General features: G+C 40.4%; 1 protein-coding gene and 1 long non-coding RNA gene across 2 annotated transcripts in view; one reads left to right on the top strand and one right to left on the bottom strand.

The window, feature by feature from the left end:
- Positions 1-18,627, top strand: part of LOC125715611 (H(+)/Cl(-) exchange transporter 7-like) — a 125,983-nt gene that overhangs the window by 56,474 nt on the left and 50,882 nt on the right. The window lies entirely within an intron of this gene.
- Positions 3,350-14,794, bottom strand: LOC125715751 (uncharacterized). Its single transcript, XR_007384167.1, has 4 exons — positions 14,453-14,794; positions 4,547-4,897; positions 3,882-4,001; positions 3,350-3,394 (listed from the first exon to the last, which is right to left on the bottom strand). It is a non-coding gene; the product is annotated as an uncharacterized LOC125715751 (long non-coding RNA).

Below are 18,627 nucleotides of genomic sequence, written 5' to 3'. Positions count from 1 at the left end.
GAACTAAGCACAGTCTTGTGTGTATAAAAATGCGTAGATTCATTTAACTTTAACAATGAGATTCAGCAACATGACCTTATAGTGTTAATGATCGGTATCTTACTGGTATTAACTGAATTATGCAAAATTCTACATTATTCTATATTATTGCACCCAAATTGTTCATACTGACTAAATGTAATTACTGACATCCTGGACATACTGCTTTTTAGGTTTGAATTTAAAATGTTAGTAGACAAATTCATGCTGTCAATAACATCTCACTTGCTCACCCACTTTTAGATAAAAATACCCTTTGTGGTTTTTCTAGTGAAGCAGTGGGCCTGAGCTGAGGACCTGATGGTTGTGTGGTTTTCGCTCACTGAGAAGAGAGACACAAACACCCTGCTCTCAGTCGGTCAGTCTTCCTGTAAAATGCAGAGGTGAGACTGCTAGTGGAAAATTACTGACTGCAGCGTCAACAACACATATAAACAGCAGCACAAACAAAATGTTCCACAAATGCAGGACATCTGTATGCTTACAGCACACATCAGACACGCTGACCCTCAGCACTGAGCTCCTCCAGGCTCTGTGCTCTCCCTCTTCTCTTCAATTTCTACACACAAATCACTGCTGCTCCAGTGAAGATCCTGAATTTTGCAGGTGATACTACTGTGTTTGCCATCATAACTGAAGGTGATGAGTCTGCCTACAGACTGGAAGTCGTACAGCTGACCATCCAGTTCTGAACTCACATTATCCCAAATGTCCACATGCTTAGACTCCTCTCATCATCAGGGAGGAGCGTCCCTTGGCACTGTAGAGTAGATGGATGAGAGCAGGCTGATAACAAGGCTGTCATCAATTTTATGTGACACCTCTCACCCCCCCAGCAGACTATGGAGGCCCGTAAGGGCAGCTCCTTCAGTAAGAGACTCAGACACCCGGCGTGTGACAGAACGGTACCGCAGGGTCATTGGGCCCCACAGCAGTCAGGCTTTATAATCTGCACTCTGCTCATTGAACTTTTCCCCTGTTCACTGTCTTCTGATACAGTTTCTATCTGCTGCTGATCTGCAATATTGTTCCTCCTTATTCACTGATGTGCAGTGTTGCATTGAGCCAGTGCATTATGCCCTGTGTGGCAGCTTCCTTTGGGAGGCTAATATCTGGCACATGAGCAATAATGTTACATGCAATAGGATTGTGTATAAGTTAAGGATTGTGTATAAGTTAATTTTAATATTCCTATAATATTCCTCTGTATGTAATATATTCTTATTTTTTGTTTCTATTATTACCCTATATTTATATATACATCCATTTCTTTTACATTCATAATGATGTTGTTTGTTGTTTTGTGCCCCACTGCTCTTGTAACAAGCCTCAGTCTTGACTCTCCCTTTTAAGGTCTTGGCCTTAAATCACACTCGATATAGGTGGTGTCGTCCCCATCACCCTGACCAGGATACATGCTGTAAGATTAATGGATGGTGTTTATCTGTGTGATGAAAAAAATGGATGGTGTTTATCTGTGTGATGAAAAAGAATGTGAATAAAACAAAAATGTACCATTATAAATGGGAGCCCTAGGATGTGTGGTGGTTAGAGATGTGGACTGATGAGAATTTTGCTTTTCTAAAGTTCTGTTGTGAAAACTGTACATTCCGTTCCATGTACAGTAGTGATATGTAGCAATCATGTGCTCCAGTCAAATGTCCAGCTGCATGAATAATAATGGTGGCTTGTTTGGATAAAATAACTTAGGCTGAATACTTGAAAGCGTGACCTGGGTGAGGTAGAGAGGAAACAGGGTCTTACAAGAAGCAGATATTGTTCTGTCTGTGTGGTTTTTACTCTTTGCAAAGTGAGTCCAGCACAGTGCAGTCAGTGGGTCAGTCTTCCTGAGCTGCATCTAACCAGTGGAAACATCTGCAGCACTGCAGAGAAGCACTCAGCAGACAAACAAACCCAAACAGCTTACAGCTGTATGTCACTTTTGGACAGAGGTGGACAAAGTACACAACTTCACTACTTGAGTTAAGTATAGATACTCCTCGTCAAATAATACTCAAAGTTTTTCAGTTAATTTTTTACTTCAGTTAAAGTACTGGAGTATTTGCATCTAAAAATACTTAAGTATTCAAAAGTACATTATGTTTTAAATGCAAGACATTTTTCAGAACCTAATGACTCCTGAACACCCCACTGAATACACTGACTGGCTTGTACATCTTGTAGAATAAAAAGCTTGTGGAATATGATACAATGACTATAGAAACACAACTGACATAACAAAAGTACAGCCATTGTCATTTTCATCTTATTTAACACCCCCCACCCCACTCACACAAAAGAGCATGGTAGTGTTCTTACAGAGCCGTAGCAGTGTGTGTGTGTGCATGTGTGCATGTGTGTTTGTGTGTGTGTGTGTCTATGTGTGTGTGTGTTTGTGTGTCTGTGTATGTTTGTGTGTGTGTCTATGTGTGTGTATGTTTGTGAGCCAAGTAACAAGACAGGGAGCAAGAAACAAAACTCCTCTTTCTTAATTATCCACATCGTTATTAACGACACAGGTATATATACAGGTACATATACAGGTACATGTATATACTCAAAAATACATCCAGAACACACAATTAAATGAAAAACGTAATTTAAGAACACTTGAAATTTTCATTCAGTTTCTTTCATCTGTTTAATATAATCGATCAGTCCCTGTGCGTTTGCCCCAAACCATTCAGCATGGTACACAAGGGAGACAAGTAAGCATGTGTGACATCAAAGAACTGATTGCAGCAACTCAGCCTTTCCACAACATTAAAGCCGCTTATTCCCCCCCATGCCATGAAGAAATAATCTCTGTGGCTCCCCTCTCCCCCTCCCTCAGCCCCCAGTCTGGCTTGAACATTTGCACTTCCAGTAAAAATGCGCCCCAAACACACTGACACCAAACTCAGCACCGGTGCTCCGTAAAATCCCGTGATTCAGTCTCAGAAGCACTGGCTCCCCTGCCCTCCTCTGAACATTATTAAAGCTACACCCTGAACACTCTGTGTGACTGACATGAATGAGAAGCATCTTTATTCATAATCTCTGTAGCGGAGGTCAGAATACAGAGTGTCATTATTCCCGTCTTTCTTCTGTCTCCTGGGTTTTGGCTTCTTAAGGTTCAGGGCAGCGTAATTCAGTGTGTCCTCGTCATGGCACTGTGGAGACAAAGATGGCAGAATTGGATGGATCAAATCGGTTTGCTATTACCTATTTTCACAAATAGCACTTAAAATGCTGATCCCAGGATGGAAATCAGTCTGAGGTTCATTTGTTTTACTGACGATTTGTAATTTGAAATATTTATTACATACTTGCTTGCGTGACCATTCCACTTTTGATATATCACTGTTCTTTTCATCTGTTTAAAATATATAACACATCAATATATTATTTAATTTCGCACGGTATCATACCGTGGTCAGATAACATTCCGAATTTTCAAGCAATCAACATCCTTTTTGTCTCAAAAATGAAAGTAAAAATGACTTCTGTCAATTTAAGTGTGCATGTTTGGATACGTGTCATTTGTTCTCATATATCATATATAATAAAATTGCTATAAAGGAGATCTTGGTAATAAAAGTTATTGATATGCAACTTATTGCAACATGTATATTTCAATAGATTTTGCTAAATATGAAAGATATAATACAAAAATGTAAATCTTACAGTACAAAAAGGTTTATATAAATAAGGTGAGATTTAATAATGGATTTTAAAACTGTATTACCTGCAAGAGTGGTTTTAATATGAAAATGTTATCTATCATAAAACAATTTTATATTTCTATAATTTGTTAAAATCTACATTTTGTCCTTCTGAGTGCATAAAGCCGGGCAGCGTACCTGCACAGTGTGTACAGGTCAGTTTACATCTTATACAAATGAGAGCAACGTTCAGAATAATGCTGCAAGATAAAACTATCAGCAAGCCAGAGTGAAGAGGATCCAGCAGCTTCTGAAAGCCTGTAACAAAGAGATAGATTTCAGCATAATGATATAGAGACACATTTCCCATTTGCTTACATTACATTAGTTAAAGATCAAATCGATAACACATTACAGCAGTTGTTTTGTAAATAGTCCATTTTTAACATGAACTTCTAGTATTTTGCATTTTAACAATTTATATTAATATTTGAAATAATTATTAAATTAGGCTCCGGACCCCCCGCGACCCAATAGGATAAGCGGTTTGGAAAATGGATGGATGGATGGATATTAATATTTGAAATAATTATTAAATTAGGCTCCGGACCCCCCGCGACCCAATAGGATAAGCGGTTTGGAAAATGGATGGATGGATGGATAATTATTAAATTAACATCTGTGTAATTTAATTTAAGCACTTAAATTAGAAAATTCATTACATTAAAAAAAGAAATAAATGTCTTAATAGCAGAATAAGCTAAATAAAACTTTGAAGCAGATATACTCTCCACACTGGGTGCTACCATCTATATCCAGCTGTGTGCCGTTCCCAAACAGCATCTCCCCACACTGGGTGTTACCATCTATATCCAGCTATGTGCCGTTCCCAAACAGCATCTCCCCACACATGGCCACAGCGCAGTAGTAAGTCCCAGCATCGGAGAGGCTGAGGTTCCCCTTGGGGAGGCTGTAGACGCAGCTCCGTGTAGGAGATCCAGCCTCAGGGCTCTTCTCACACTCATCACTGCTGTTTCCATGGCTGTAAATGACTCCAGGAAGGGATTCTCCTGATCCATGTCTGAACCAGTAAACACTGTGTTCTCCTGCACAGCTCCCAGTCTCTATCGTACACTGCAGGCTCACAGAGTCTCCTGGCTGCAATGTGTCAGACACAGGCTGCTGTACCACAGTCCTGCTGTTGGAGTCTTTACCTGAAAAGCAAAATAGTCATGATGACAGCCCTTTGAGAATAACAATGGAAAATACAGATCCTCAAAAATTGTTCTTACAGATTTTTGGGGACTGAATCGATGTTCTTCTAGCCATCCAAGAAATCAGTAACTTCTTGGAGAACAGCTGACATTCTTCTCTCTTTTTATTGTATTACTGCTTATTAGTATATATCAGGTAACACTATACATTAACTGCACCTACATAATACCTAAATAAAAATTATATGATAATAACAAACATTATAATCATATAATGTCTTGTATTAATGTATGAAGGTAGATGAATATAATTAATTTCAATTCAAAGAAATGAAGTGTGTAAAGTGTACTTTATATTTTCATGATTTTCGTGACTTTACATTTGGTTTATGTTGCCCCTTTTCCACAGGAAGGTATTTATTGTTTTTGCATATTTAGCTCTTGATGTGTTTTGGTATTTTTGAGCATTTTGCTGTAGTACCTGCATAATTTAATTCAAGAGCCGAAGAGCTGTTTGCCCATTACTAGTTTGTCTATCTTTTAACATTAAAGAAAAAGTATACATAGTAAAAGGAATTACTTGGTTTCGTAGTTCCTCCTATTTATTTTCTTATGCACACAAAAGTAAGTTTTTCCGTTCAACCATAGCACTACAGCGAAAAGCAAAACGTCATGGCAAATACAATTATGCTTTATTCCAATACACATTGCTAATTTTTCATTATTATTACATTTATTCAGCATAATATCTTCAAAGGTTTCATGATTTAATTTGCAATCTTCTGGCCTGAAATCTTTTCCTGCTACACTGAAGACTCTCTCAGCGTGTGCAGAGAAAGCTGCAGCCAAAGGGTTGGCATCCTCTGATAAACATGGTTGGTTCAGGTATCGGTGACATTATGTGAACCTTTCATGGCAGGAATAGGGACTAGTTTGACTTTTGATGCAGGAAAAGTGTTTGGGACTGTTAGGTTGAAGAAACAGTTGTTAATCATTTCTGTATGATCAGCAATGAGTGTAAATATATATGTATACGTTATTTCTTATCTTCTAGCCACATACTCTTAGCTATTGTACTCTAAGTAGGTGGTTAACAGCTGCCTACTTAGATAAGAATCTCACTTCCCTCTCTTGCGCCCCCCATTGACTATAAATAAAGAAGACAAGGGGAACCACCCTTTGTAACACATTCTGCTGTAGTTTGCATTGCAGAGAGTGTGGGTACCCTTGCAAGTAAAACTGTAACCTGTGTGTGTCTCATAAATGTGGAGTTGGGGTGGAAACGCCGGGCGCTTTCCCCAACATAGAATTTGGTCCTTCGAGCCGGATCCGAGGAACCCCGAAGACGTCTCCAGTACGCCGAGAGAAGCGACACCGAAGTCTGTCGACAGCCACTCGAAGTCGGGTGCAAGAAAGACCTGTGATGTGAATTCGTCATCAGGCCGGTGGTTAGAACTGCGCTCGACGTCTGGTGATGTCTGAAGGACCTCGGTGACGGATCAGAGAGCACACTATACAGGTGAGAGATATGGCACCTAAGTGAGTAGGTGGCCAAGTGAGAGATACGGCACCTAAATAAGTAGGTGGCCAAGACATGCATGTGGTTGAGGTTAGCCGAAATTAACCGGGAGAGAAAGTAGGCGTTGTTGGAAATATATACAGTGTTGTATGTGGATGTGTTTTTATAGGTTTTAGATTAACCTACACGATCCACCCTAAAAGCAACAACATACTGGTGACTGAAGGATCAAGGACGGGTTTCATCCCTGAAAACTAACACCGCTGCTCTAATAGGGAGCAGTAGAAGGCCGTGTTAGTGTCCTCCTGAGGTCTCATGCCAGAGACTTGCTTTTAGGATTTTTTATTTTTTGTAGTGTATCCATTAAAAGGTAACAATGGGGAAGAATCAAAGTAAACAAATGGAACTAGAGGGAGATGAGAAGTTTATGGAAGGATATAAGCCAGGATCAGGACAAATAAGTAGTCAGAGATGGAGGAAAAAAACATGGGTTTGAAGGAAAACTCCACACTCCAGATATATTAAAATTACAGGGAAACTTAAAACTGGAGATGTTACAGACTACCAATAAGAAAGAAGGTAAAGACAGAAAAAAAGAATATGTTTTTTCTGATGCATGGTTAGAACAGAGTAAATTAAGAGATAATAAAAGACAGCAAAAAAAGGGAAATAAGGAGAAAAAATTACAGGCGACTTTAATTACACTAGATGAGGAGACGGCAACAAAATCTTCTGCCGCTCCAGTTCCCTTACTGCCCCCACAAATTCCAATGATTGCGCCTGCACCAGTTCCAGCTGTAAATAGACGACAAATAGGAGGAGGGGAATCATCTCGAATGATGACCCGAGGGTCTAACCCTTCTCTGTATCCGTTAAAGGATCTGGAGACAAGTAAAGTACGCTGGCATCCAAAAAATGACACAGAACAGGAAGACTGGGAGAATGATTTGGTGTGTCCACTCGTAGAAGTGGCAAATCCAAATCGAGGCCCAAATAATGCAGGACCCGAAACTATGTTAGTATATAGACCCTGGACCGCTGAGGATAGAACAGCGGCTTTAAAAGGAATACCCCCGGTTGAAGAAGGGGTACCCGAGTTTTGGACTGCCATCCTAGAATTACAAAGTAGTTTTCATTTGAACGGCAGGGAAATGTATAGATGTCTCAGACAGTTGTTTACCCATAAATGGGGACGTGTAGCGGGAGACTTCACAGGACATGGTAATAATGATGAAGTCTTAGCACATGACTCGCAGGAACTCATACAAGCATTACGAGACTTGCGAAACAGGGTAGAGACAGCCTTCGTAAGACGCGCAGACTATGGACGAATAGCGCAATGTAAACAAAAAGATGGAGAGGAACCTGAGGATTTTATGGATAGAATGAGAGTTGTATTTAGAGGAAACTCAGGGATCCCATTTGATGAAGAGGCAGTAGGAGTGTACCAACAACAGCTAAAACGAGCTTTTGTCGCAGGCCTAAAGCCCGAATTGCGAAAATATCTTGACAAACATTGGGTACATCAGAATACTGGTTCAGTCCAACAAGCACTATAATATGCTCAACACGCGCAGAAAGCGCAGAAACAGGAAAAGACAGACACAATATTCAGCGCCTCAGAAGTAGTAGCGCTAGTGCAAATGAATCCTCCGGGGAGGGGAGGATTCAGAGGAAGGTCAAGAGGCCGAGGAAGGGGGAGAGGTGTTTTCAGAAACAATTACAGGAATTCGTCTCAGCAAGATAACATTTGCTGGACATGCAGGAAACCTGGACACTTAGCTAGGAATTGTAGAGTAGGGAAACAACCATATAACCCAAACTCCATTGAAAACAATGATCAATGACCCCCCTCGGAGGCCCCTGTTACCGACACCATCCGAGGCAAAACAGAGGTGATTTTAAGAAAGGAAACGGAGGTCACTTTACAAGACCTTTTAGATAAGGAAATAGATTTACAAGCAGTGTGTCAGTTATTAGCAGAAAGGCAGTGGGAAACCTTGCCAAGTCGGAAGTTAGTCATAAACGGCAAAGTATATGAATGTCTGTGTGACACTGGAGCATGTAGGACTGTCCTAACCTCCAGTCCTCCCGGAGTCACATATTCTTCATCAGTCATAAATATAAAAACGGCAGGAGGTCAGACAGACAGACATCAGTTAACAAACCCAGTTGCAGTAAAAGATAAGGAAACTGGACTTGAATGTCAAGCACAGGTGTTAATAAGCCCTTCTTGTCCTGTTAACTTGTTAGGCCGAGACCTTATGGTACAAATGGGCATTAGCGTGGTTGCCACAGCCACTGGCATGAAAGCAATCGTAAATGAAGAAGCTTATGTTGTGCAAGGAACCACAACACCACAATATTACTGGTCTCTGGACCTAGGGGGAACTGCACAGACACGAGAATTATTGCGGAAAACTAGAGAAAAGCAGTCCCCTAGACAGGCCCAGTTCATGCCTGACGATGCCTTACACGTCACTATGTGGTACAAAGACACCCTTGGACCAGATTATGTCTATGACAAAACGTTTCATGCCCTCCAAGACACTTGTATTACCTTACAACATATGTATGTTAACCCCACCACTGGGTTTTCAGCAGCCTCAGTCATTTTATCTAACAAGCAACAGGCTGTATTTAGAGAGAGAACACCACACGTATCTCTTTCAAAACCACCCCAGATGCAGTGGAGAGATGTAGAGATGTTCTTACGAGATTCTATGCACAGTTACAATGACTACCAACCCGTATCTGGCTCCTGTTGGAGCTATGATGAGAAACACAATGTGTGGCGGTTTCCTTTGGGATGGAGAGTTCAAACCACTCCCACCACACACTTAAAGGACCCAACCTGACAAATTTTTTCAACCCTGGAGGAGGGATCATGTCCAGATCTAGATCGCCTCCCAGAAGGGTTGTGGTCGTCCTCCCCCACTGATGTAGGGCTGGTAAAGGGGTTTCCACCTTACAAAGTAATTGTGAAATCAGAACACCGTCCGGTAGTTAGGCAATACCCATTAAAACCTGAAGCAGAAAAAGGTATAGCCCCTGTAGTGCAAGACATGTTAGCATCAGGAATATTGCGAGAGGCTCCTGAAGCCACTTGCAACACTCCTATCTTTCCAGTCCAGAAGGGACATACAGGGAAATGGCGCATGGTGCAGGATTTAAGACCGGTTAATAACATAGTGCAACATGCAGCACCAGACGTGCCTAACCCACACTTATTGCTCAACTCATTGACTCCTGATAAAAGCTACTTCTCAGTAGTGGATCTTAGTAATGCATTTTTCTCAGTACCATTGCACCCTGATTCTCAACATTTATTTGGATTTACCTATAAAGGGAAAAAATATACATATACTAGACTCCCTCAGGGATTTTCTGAAAGTCCACATGTATATACCATGGCCCTTAGATACTCTATGAGTACCTGTGAAATACCATCACATAGTCAGGTATTACTATACGTGGATGATATCTTAATAGCAGCAGATTCAGAACAACATTGCAAAGAAACTACCCTAACTGTGCTTCAGCATTTATACAATACTGGACATAAAGCTTCTAAACAGAAGTTGCAGTATTGCAAAAAGACAGTTGTCTATTTAGGGCATAACCTTTCACAAAAAGGTCGCTCGCTGCTAGAGATAAGGAAACAAGCTATACAGGAAGCACCTAAACCACAGACTAAACAACAGATGATGTCCTTTTTAGGGCTCTGCAATTATTGTAGAGAATGGTTACCAGATTATGCTTTTCTAGTTCAACCTTTGCAAAATTTAATATACGGGAAGGAGATGACTCTAAAGGACAAAATACAATGGACTGAGGACGGAGAAAATGCTTTTACAAATTTAAAAAGAATGTTGCAAACCAATGTGACCCTTGCTCTACCAGATTATCAACAACCATTCACCCTATGTGTAGATGCTAATCAAGGTTATATGAAAGCAGTATTAACACAGCCATTCGGAGCAAAAGAGAGACCGTTAGCATTCTATTCAAAACGATTAGATGCAGTAGCAGCTGGCTTTCCACAGTGTTTACAGGCATGTGCAGCTGCTGCAGAAGCAGTAAAGGTATCAGCAGAATTGGTACTTTGTCACCCCCTCATACTTAAAGTTCCTCATTCTGTGTCTCTAATCTTGTTGCAGACACCGCTTCCATTCTTAACACATACAAGACATCTTACCTTAGTGTCACTTTTGCTCTCACAACCTAACATTGAACTTCAGCGGTGTGGCCTATTGAACCCTAGCACGCTCCTCCCCACCGCAGAGGATGGGGAGCCACATTCTTGCAAAGCAACAATAGAAGAACAAACAAAACCAAGAGCAGATATTCTGCAAACTTTTATACCAGGATCAGAAGTTGTTTATGTAGATGGCTCAGCATCAAAAAATGATATGGGAAAAAATAAAGTTGGGTATGCTGTAGTTACATCTACTGAAGTGTTAGAAGCCAATGCACTCCCTTCTACTTGTTCAGCACAAGCGGCTGAACTCTATGCTGTGATCAGGGCATGTGAACTGTTCAAGAACAAGTCACTTACTATCTACACTGATAGTCAATATGTGTTTGCAGCTGTCCATCACCATGCAAGAGTCTGGAAAAATAGAGGTTTTAGAACATCACAGGGCACATCTCTTACTCATACAAATTTGCTACTTAGATTATTAGACGTTGTGCATTTACCGACTCACTTTGCACTGTGCAAATGCAAAGCACACCAGACTGATGACTCTGCAGAAACCGCAGGAAATAGTTTTGCAGATAAAACCGCCAAAGAAGCGGCACTGAAACAACCTACCTTATCAGTGGCAGACATTCTTTTTATAGATAGCGATGTGCTATGTGATGCACAGATTCATGCTCCTAAAATAGAAGTACAAAGTTGGATCAAAAGAGGAGCAATACAACGAGAGAAAGTTTACTATATGAATGACAAGCCCATCCTACCAAAAAATTTATACAAAACAGCTGCTTTGGTGAGCCATGGAAATACTCATGTCTCAACAGGAGGGATGGTACATATCATACAACAATATTTCTATGCTATAAATTTTTCTGATTATGCAAAACAATTTTGTAGGACATGCTTAATTTGTTGTAAACACAATGCACAAGGAAACATCAGACCAAAACGTGGCCAGTTCCCCACAGCTGAGTATCCGTTTCAAGTTGTACATATGGATTTTATTGAATTATCTTGGTCACAAGGAAAGAAATACTGTCTAGTTATTATAGACACCTTTTCTAAGTGGGTAGAAATATACCCTGTAAAGCATTGTGATGCAATGACCGTTGCAAAATGTTTGGTAAGCCATTATTTCCCTACCTATGGCATACCTCATATTATAAGATCAGACAATGGGACTCATTTTGTAAATCAGACTATGTCCCTTTGCTCACAAGCATTAGGTTTTACGCTTAAGAATCATTGTGCGTATCACCCTCAGAGCGCAGGCTTAGTGGAAAGGACCAACGGCACTATTAAAACAAGGCTAAGAAAGACAGTGGAAGAGACAAAAAGGCCGTGGCCAGAATGTTTGTCTCTAGTAAAATTATGGATGAGAATAACTCCCACTCCTGCAGGATTAACACCTTTTGAAATAGTGTATGGTAGACCATTTCCCCTAGCAACTGAAATGAATGACATAGAAAAAGCAGACCGAGAAAATACGCTGGCCGATTGGATGCGTAAACTACTAACATCACAACAAAAACATAGCCCCAGTAGTCTGCCGGTAAATTCTGTTTCTACTCAACAGGATAACTTGCAGCCGGGAGATTGGGTCCTGGTCAAGGTCCTGTTGCGGAAAGATTGGAGCACACCTCGGTGGGACGGTCCTTATCAAGTCCTCCTTACAACACCAACAGCAGTAAAGATCGCAGAACGACCTTCCTGGATACACAAAAGTCACTGTAAACCCATCAAGCCCTTATCAGAGGCCTCAGCAACAGAGTAGCAGTGGAAGTCCGCTACAAAGGCACAGTAACCAATAGGGTGCTGTTGTCTCAACCCGGTGAAGAAAACAACTGAGCTGCACTCTATTTAGGATGGCCCTGATAGGGTGGGGATGTGGTAAAGTGACTCTAGGGGTCATTCTTGTTGTAGGACTTGTATGGTTGTCCTGGCTCTCACCAGCTCCATTACAGCACCTACGGCGATGGACCCATGATGACTTCCATCTACGCCCGTTGCCCGCTGACCACTCACATCCATTTATGCAAAACTACTGGTACCGATATGTACATGATACTGTAACAGCGAAAAATGTGACAAATTGCTATGTTTGTTCAGTAATGCTCACTCATAGTGAAGGACCTACGGTGTATGGCAGAGCTATGAATATCTTCTGCAGGTATAGGATATCAAAGTAATGTTTCACTTATATTTTCTTTTGTTTTTCATTTTATTTTTCTGTTGTTTTATTACTGTTATACCATGTTTGAAAATGTTTATTAATCAAGCTCTTAACGCTGCTTTTCGGACACGCAGTACAATGTTTCTCTCCCTTACCCAAACTATAGAGACAGAGCCTGTTTCCAGCGATGGCGATGAAGAAGACATATAATTCATAATGACGGCCGAGCCGAAAGCACCCGTGCAGGGCTCGGACCTGAAGAACCGGAATTAAATGTTTTCCAGGATAATGATAATGTGGTCTAAATGAAGGTTGTACCTAAAGTGCTTTTGCAACTTGTACAATGTTGATGCTTCTGATCATACTGTCATGATAAACAGGAGGGACTGTTAGGTTGAAGAAACAGTTGTTAATCATTTCTGTATGATCAGCAATGAGTGTAAATATATATGTATACGTTATTTCTTATCTTCTAGCCACATACTCTTAGCTATTGTACTCTAAGTAGGTGGTTAACAGCTGCCTACTTAGATAAGAATCTCACTTCCCTCTCTTGCGCCCCCCATTGACTATAAATAAAGAAGACAAGGGGAACCACCCTTTGTAACACATTCTGCTGTAGTTTGCATTGCAGAGAGTGTGGGTACCCTTGCAAGTAAAACTGTAACCTGTGTGTGTCTCATAAATGTGGAGTTGGGGTGGAAACGCCGGGCGCTTTCCCCAACAGGGACGTTTCTTAGGTTAGAAACTGCCGTCACTGCAGCCAACACTGACTTTTAAGGAGAGACACTCAGCTCTTCCTATGAGCAGATCCACCATGGTGCACAAAATGACAGTATAATTATTATTTTAGGTGACACTTCAAATGTTGCATTATTTCATTCTTTACAAAACGACATTTTTATAACAATGATGTATAACAATGTTAATGTGTTTATGTATAATTCATATTTAAATTAAAGTTCATATTTTAGTTAAAAGCTACACCTACAGTACGTATATGAACTTGAATTTGAATCCAAACCCTTTTTCGTTCTTCTTCTTTAAATTCAAATATAAATTTCAATGCCACAACCTGTTTTCAACCACAATTCAAATGTAATTCAGATTAACAAAATGAACTGAAATTCAAGTTCATATATGTATTCAAAATCCTGAATTTTAGGATACGTATTTGAGAATTTCATTCTCAAATCAGTTCTGAATGGTGCACATCCCTAGTTCATATGTTAAATCATGCATTTTTTTTTTCAGAGTGAATACACACTGACTGCTCAGATAAATAACGTCAAAAATAATTTTCTTTTGTTGCTTAAGATTTTTGCACAGTCCTATACTGTATATAACAACTCAAACATTTTTTTATGTTATTTGTTTTAAAGAGGCTGCAATGTGTAACATTAACATCTGTATAAAGAGAAGGTTAGGCTTTTGGCTGACAGCAAGCAAAATGCAACAAATTGTATAATAATAATAATAATAATAATAATGAATGATTTTTGTTTGATGTTTAGAAAAACATTTATGGAACAAAGCAGACAATAAGGTATCTTTGCTAATTTTATATTGACAAACAACTAAACTGTCAAAATTATTTTGCAGGGAATAATCTTACTGACATTATAATAAAGCAAATATGAAAATAGTTGGAATCTCATTTACCTGTGATTATGACAAAGGTTCCATTCCCGAAGGTGACCTCATGAAGAAACACAGCAGCACAATAATACACTGCAGAATCTGACGGCTCCACGTTAGAAATAGTGAGGTTAAAACTCCCCTCTGCATTCAGTAAGGAGTAACGTTTTATGCTTTTATATTCCTTGTAAAATTCACCAGGTACGTAGAGAAGTGCTTTCGCCATGGGCTGGGGCTTCCGACCAACAGCTTGCTTAAACAAAGTAACAAAAGTTGTTTCTCCTTGACAGAAGCATGTCAGGGTCACACTGTCTCCAAGCTGAACCCTCATCAGGTGACTGGGCTGAACAACATCTGTAGTCAGTGCAGTGTCTGCAAAAACAGAAAAACAAAAAAAATCATAATCAAATAAGACATATAATAGTAATCTAAATAACTATTAACTATGATGCAGATTAAATGGCCAAATTCCACTGATCACATCATACAGATAAATGAAAATATTAAAATCCCAAAATAATTTATATTATAGGGCCTTACTAATGAAAATGAGAAGACCAAAGAGTCTGAACATTTTTGTGCTTCCACTGTTTAGAATAAACTGCTCTGCTGCTAAGTGAGAGATCATGGTCGTGGTCGGGATGAAAGGGCAGGAAACAGAGAGGAAACAGAGAGACACACATCAGGCTGATCTGATTGGCTGTTCACATGGGAACTTAAGTAACAGTGAAAAAGCATTTTAATGTGCACTTACATGACGTTTATTAATTTACTCCTTAACATCCAGTTAAAATGAGAACAATTAGATAAACAGGAGCAGATACTGAGCATATAAAGTTCTTTGTACAGAGTGCTGAGATACTGTGGGAGAGCATTTGCTAATCATCTCTCTCAGACAAGCTCAGCACAGTATGAGTCTGTTATCTATCTGATATTAGACAGTCTCTCATACAGTAATAATAATTGATACTTTATTGGTCCCTGTGGAGAAATTGTCTTAACTTCTCTCTCAACTTGCTCTCTTTTTTTTAGAGTAAACAGAGTAAGTTGTCTGCGAAGGGCAGCCACCCATAGTGATGCCCAGTGAGCTGGGGGTTAAGGGCCTCGCTCAAGGACGCAGAGATGTGCTGTGGCTGGGTTTGAACCAGCGACCATCTTATTACAAGCACACAGGCATTAGATCTTCTAATCACACTTAAAAGGCAGATTAAATGTTCTTTCCACCATGCAAACAGAATGTAAATTGTAGCTTTACTGCTTAGATTTACATTCACACATTTGCATTTAAAACAAGCATTTTAAGTGATGTACATGAGAGTAAATGGTGAATCAGTTTATTTGCCACTCTACACATTACATTGGCGCCCATTATAAGTAACTGTACAGTGACATTGCAGTTCCTCAGTTGCTTTGATGCATTTCTGGAATCACCCTTAACATCTGCAAAACTGTAAGTGCATTTCCCAAAACAATTCGTGCAAACAGCACCACACAGATGGACTGTCTACAAAAAAAGTCATAGAGGCCACCAGCAGCCCGAATACCACACCGTAAGGCCGTATGTTAGGATGCTCTCTATGGCAGAGCGGTAGGAGGCCACCAGCAGCCCGCATACCAGACCGTAAGGCAGCATGTTAGGATGCTCTCTATGGCAGAGCAGTTGAAGGTCCCGATCAAGAAATCCGACAAGTTTCCCCAATAAGCCAGTAACCCCGCTTCATAGAACAGGCCACAGGACTGGTTTTGGTGAGATAGTCCGAGTAGTAGGTAGAAATCAGGATGGAGACTGAGTGTGGGTCTAACAGGTGAGCAGATGTAGGACAGAATGTAGAGCCCTCTGGTGGAGTGCCTGTGCATGACTGAATGTATGGTTTGGGTCTGATGGTCTGAATAGTTGGTAGAAATAGGCACCTTCCTACCTGATGTGGTAGGTCTAGATAAGGGGTCACCAACATGGTGCCCCAAGGATGCCCCCAATGACCACATGAGTTGCCCGTGGACCTGTTCTATAAAATAGCACAACTCACCAGCGAACATCATCTAAAATTTAATTTTGTCCTGTTTCTAATCTATCACATTTGCATTTATATAGATTTGAAATTGAATATAAAAAAGCATTTAAAACATGTTTATCATGCATGAAGTTTAGACATGTTTAGGAGGGCGTTTAAAACTGATATCAAACTTCGTATGGCTCAGTACCCGTGAAGTAGCTCTCCGTTTTAAAAAGGTTGGTGACCCCTGGTCTAGATCTTGCAAGTTTGTTTGTACTGGCTGTGTGAACATACTGTAGCACTGTTAAGAATATGCAACACAGCCTGAGTTGGGGATCTGCTGTATGCATCAGTAATATAATGCTTTGTCCTTTTCTAGGCTGTTCATTAAGACATAAAGCCTGAAAGTTTTCTGAATGGCATTAATGAAATTGAGCACTGCCCCCACCTGCTGGCCAATTTATTAAAACATTGAAATCGCTGTCTGCACAGGCTGACGTGTCATTTAAGTCTGATAATTTTCTATGAGTCAAACGGCAAGAAAATGACAAGAAGTTAAAAACATGGAGTTAGATGAAGGAGAAAAGATTACAAATTTGAAGATTATGAAATCAGGACATGTCAGCTAAGTCAGCCAAGGTGGGTCTTAAACATATGGACGGAAGTATGAGCGCTAAACTTAAACGGGTTCACTTGTAACCGCTGCCACCAAATTTCGTTAAATTGCTGGGGAGGTCCAGATACATGAGACAGGAATAGAAGGATTATTCTTTATTAATATACAGACGAGGGTTACAACCCTCCCTAGGGCAATAGAAGGGGATACCTGCCACGGGACATTCTAAAACGCTTAATGTGAAAATGCGTAACGCAACTTAATGTATTAAAACAGTCACCACAAATCACCAAATTTCTCGCGAATGTATCTGGCCATAAAAACTTACCTGACAAGAAATCAAAACCGAAATGCTAGGAATATGGACTTTAAGCCTTTTCTTTATGGGCGTCAATGGAGGGGAAAACGCTTGACGTAAGATGAAGTCCATATTCCTAGCATTTCGGTTTTGATTTCTTCCCTGGCATGGGTGACGGGTGCACCACGTTCCCAAAGCCACGTTAGCCTCGAGCGAACTGCCCGGAGAAACCGCTCACACCAGCGCTGCAACCCGATCTCCTCCCCTTTTAAACACACATTTCTATGGCGTTAAATTAGTGCCAAAAGTCGTGCGCATAAAAACAGAAAATCCATGCTCTCTACGCGCTCGCGATTGCACAGCACTCACTCACTCGCTCGCCGTTAAATTAGGGCCAAAAGTCGAACCACGCGCGTGCGTGTGCTCGAGTGCTGAAAACCCATCCCCTCTACGCGCTCGCGTCTGCACAGCACTCGCTCGCTCGAATTTCCCGCTTCGTCTTACCGTATATAAAAGAATGGGCCAATGTACGGTAAATTGCATTGTGAATAAAATTTCTTAATACAACATCACAAAACCAATTTAATAAATTCAAATCCTGGGAAGAACGCTCCTCAGATATTAGTTCTCGGGTTAGTGTTAGCAGACTATAGGCGAAACCACCTTAAGTGCTATCTGTTAATGTTTATTAAATTAGCATTAAAATGGAGAGGTTTATAATATCTTTTGTCCTTGTAGCTGCTAAATACACTCATTATTAAAGCCATAAAGTTGTCTGCCTACTACATTGGAATCTCCACTGAGTAAGTGTTTTTGATGGATTTTATTTAACTTTATTATACTCTGGTCCTTAGATCTAATGTCATACTTCTTCACTTATATTGTTTGTGAAAAGGTTTACCACGGTCAAACAGAGCAGCCACTACATCATCATACATGAACAAGCACCTCACAAAACAAAAACATTTCATTTTCATAATTAAAACTTTTGAATGGTAGGCCTAGTGTGTGGATCAGAGACAAGATCTTGACACCTCATTAACTATAATTTGTTCTGTGAACAGCTCAGATACCACCTTCTCGAAAGTCTTCTGCATAAAATAGAAATAGGATTCAGCGCGACTCCACTAAATTTGGATTACCTGGAGTTCCTTTGTCATCAGGAGCTGTATCTTCTGCAGGCCCTGTCTAATCACATTGAAGTACCTCCTGCTATCACCCTGGCTTTGCAAGAGCTCTTTGACCTTGTGAGGGCACATCTGGAACGTCCAGCCCCATGTGTCACACAGGA

Source organism: Brienomyrus brachyistius, chromosome 2 (assembly GCF_023856365.1).
Source record: "Brienomyrus brachyistius isolate T26 chromosome 2, BBRACH_0.4, whole genome shotgun sequence".
NCBI classification, from domain to species: domain Eukaryota; kingdom Metazoa; phylum Chordata; class Actinopteri; order Osteoglossiformes; family Mormyridae; genus Brienomyrus; species Brienomyrus brachyistius.
The sequence above is the reverse complement of the archived record's forward strand: the minus strand, read 5'-3'. Positions and strand labels throughout refer to the sequence as shown.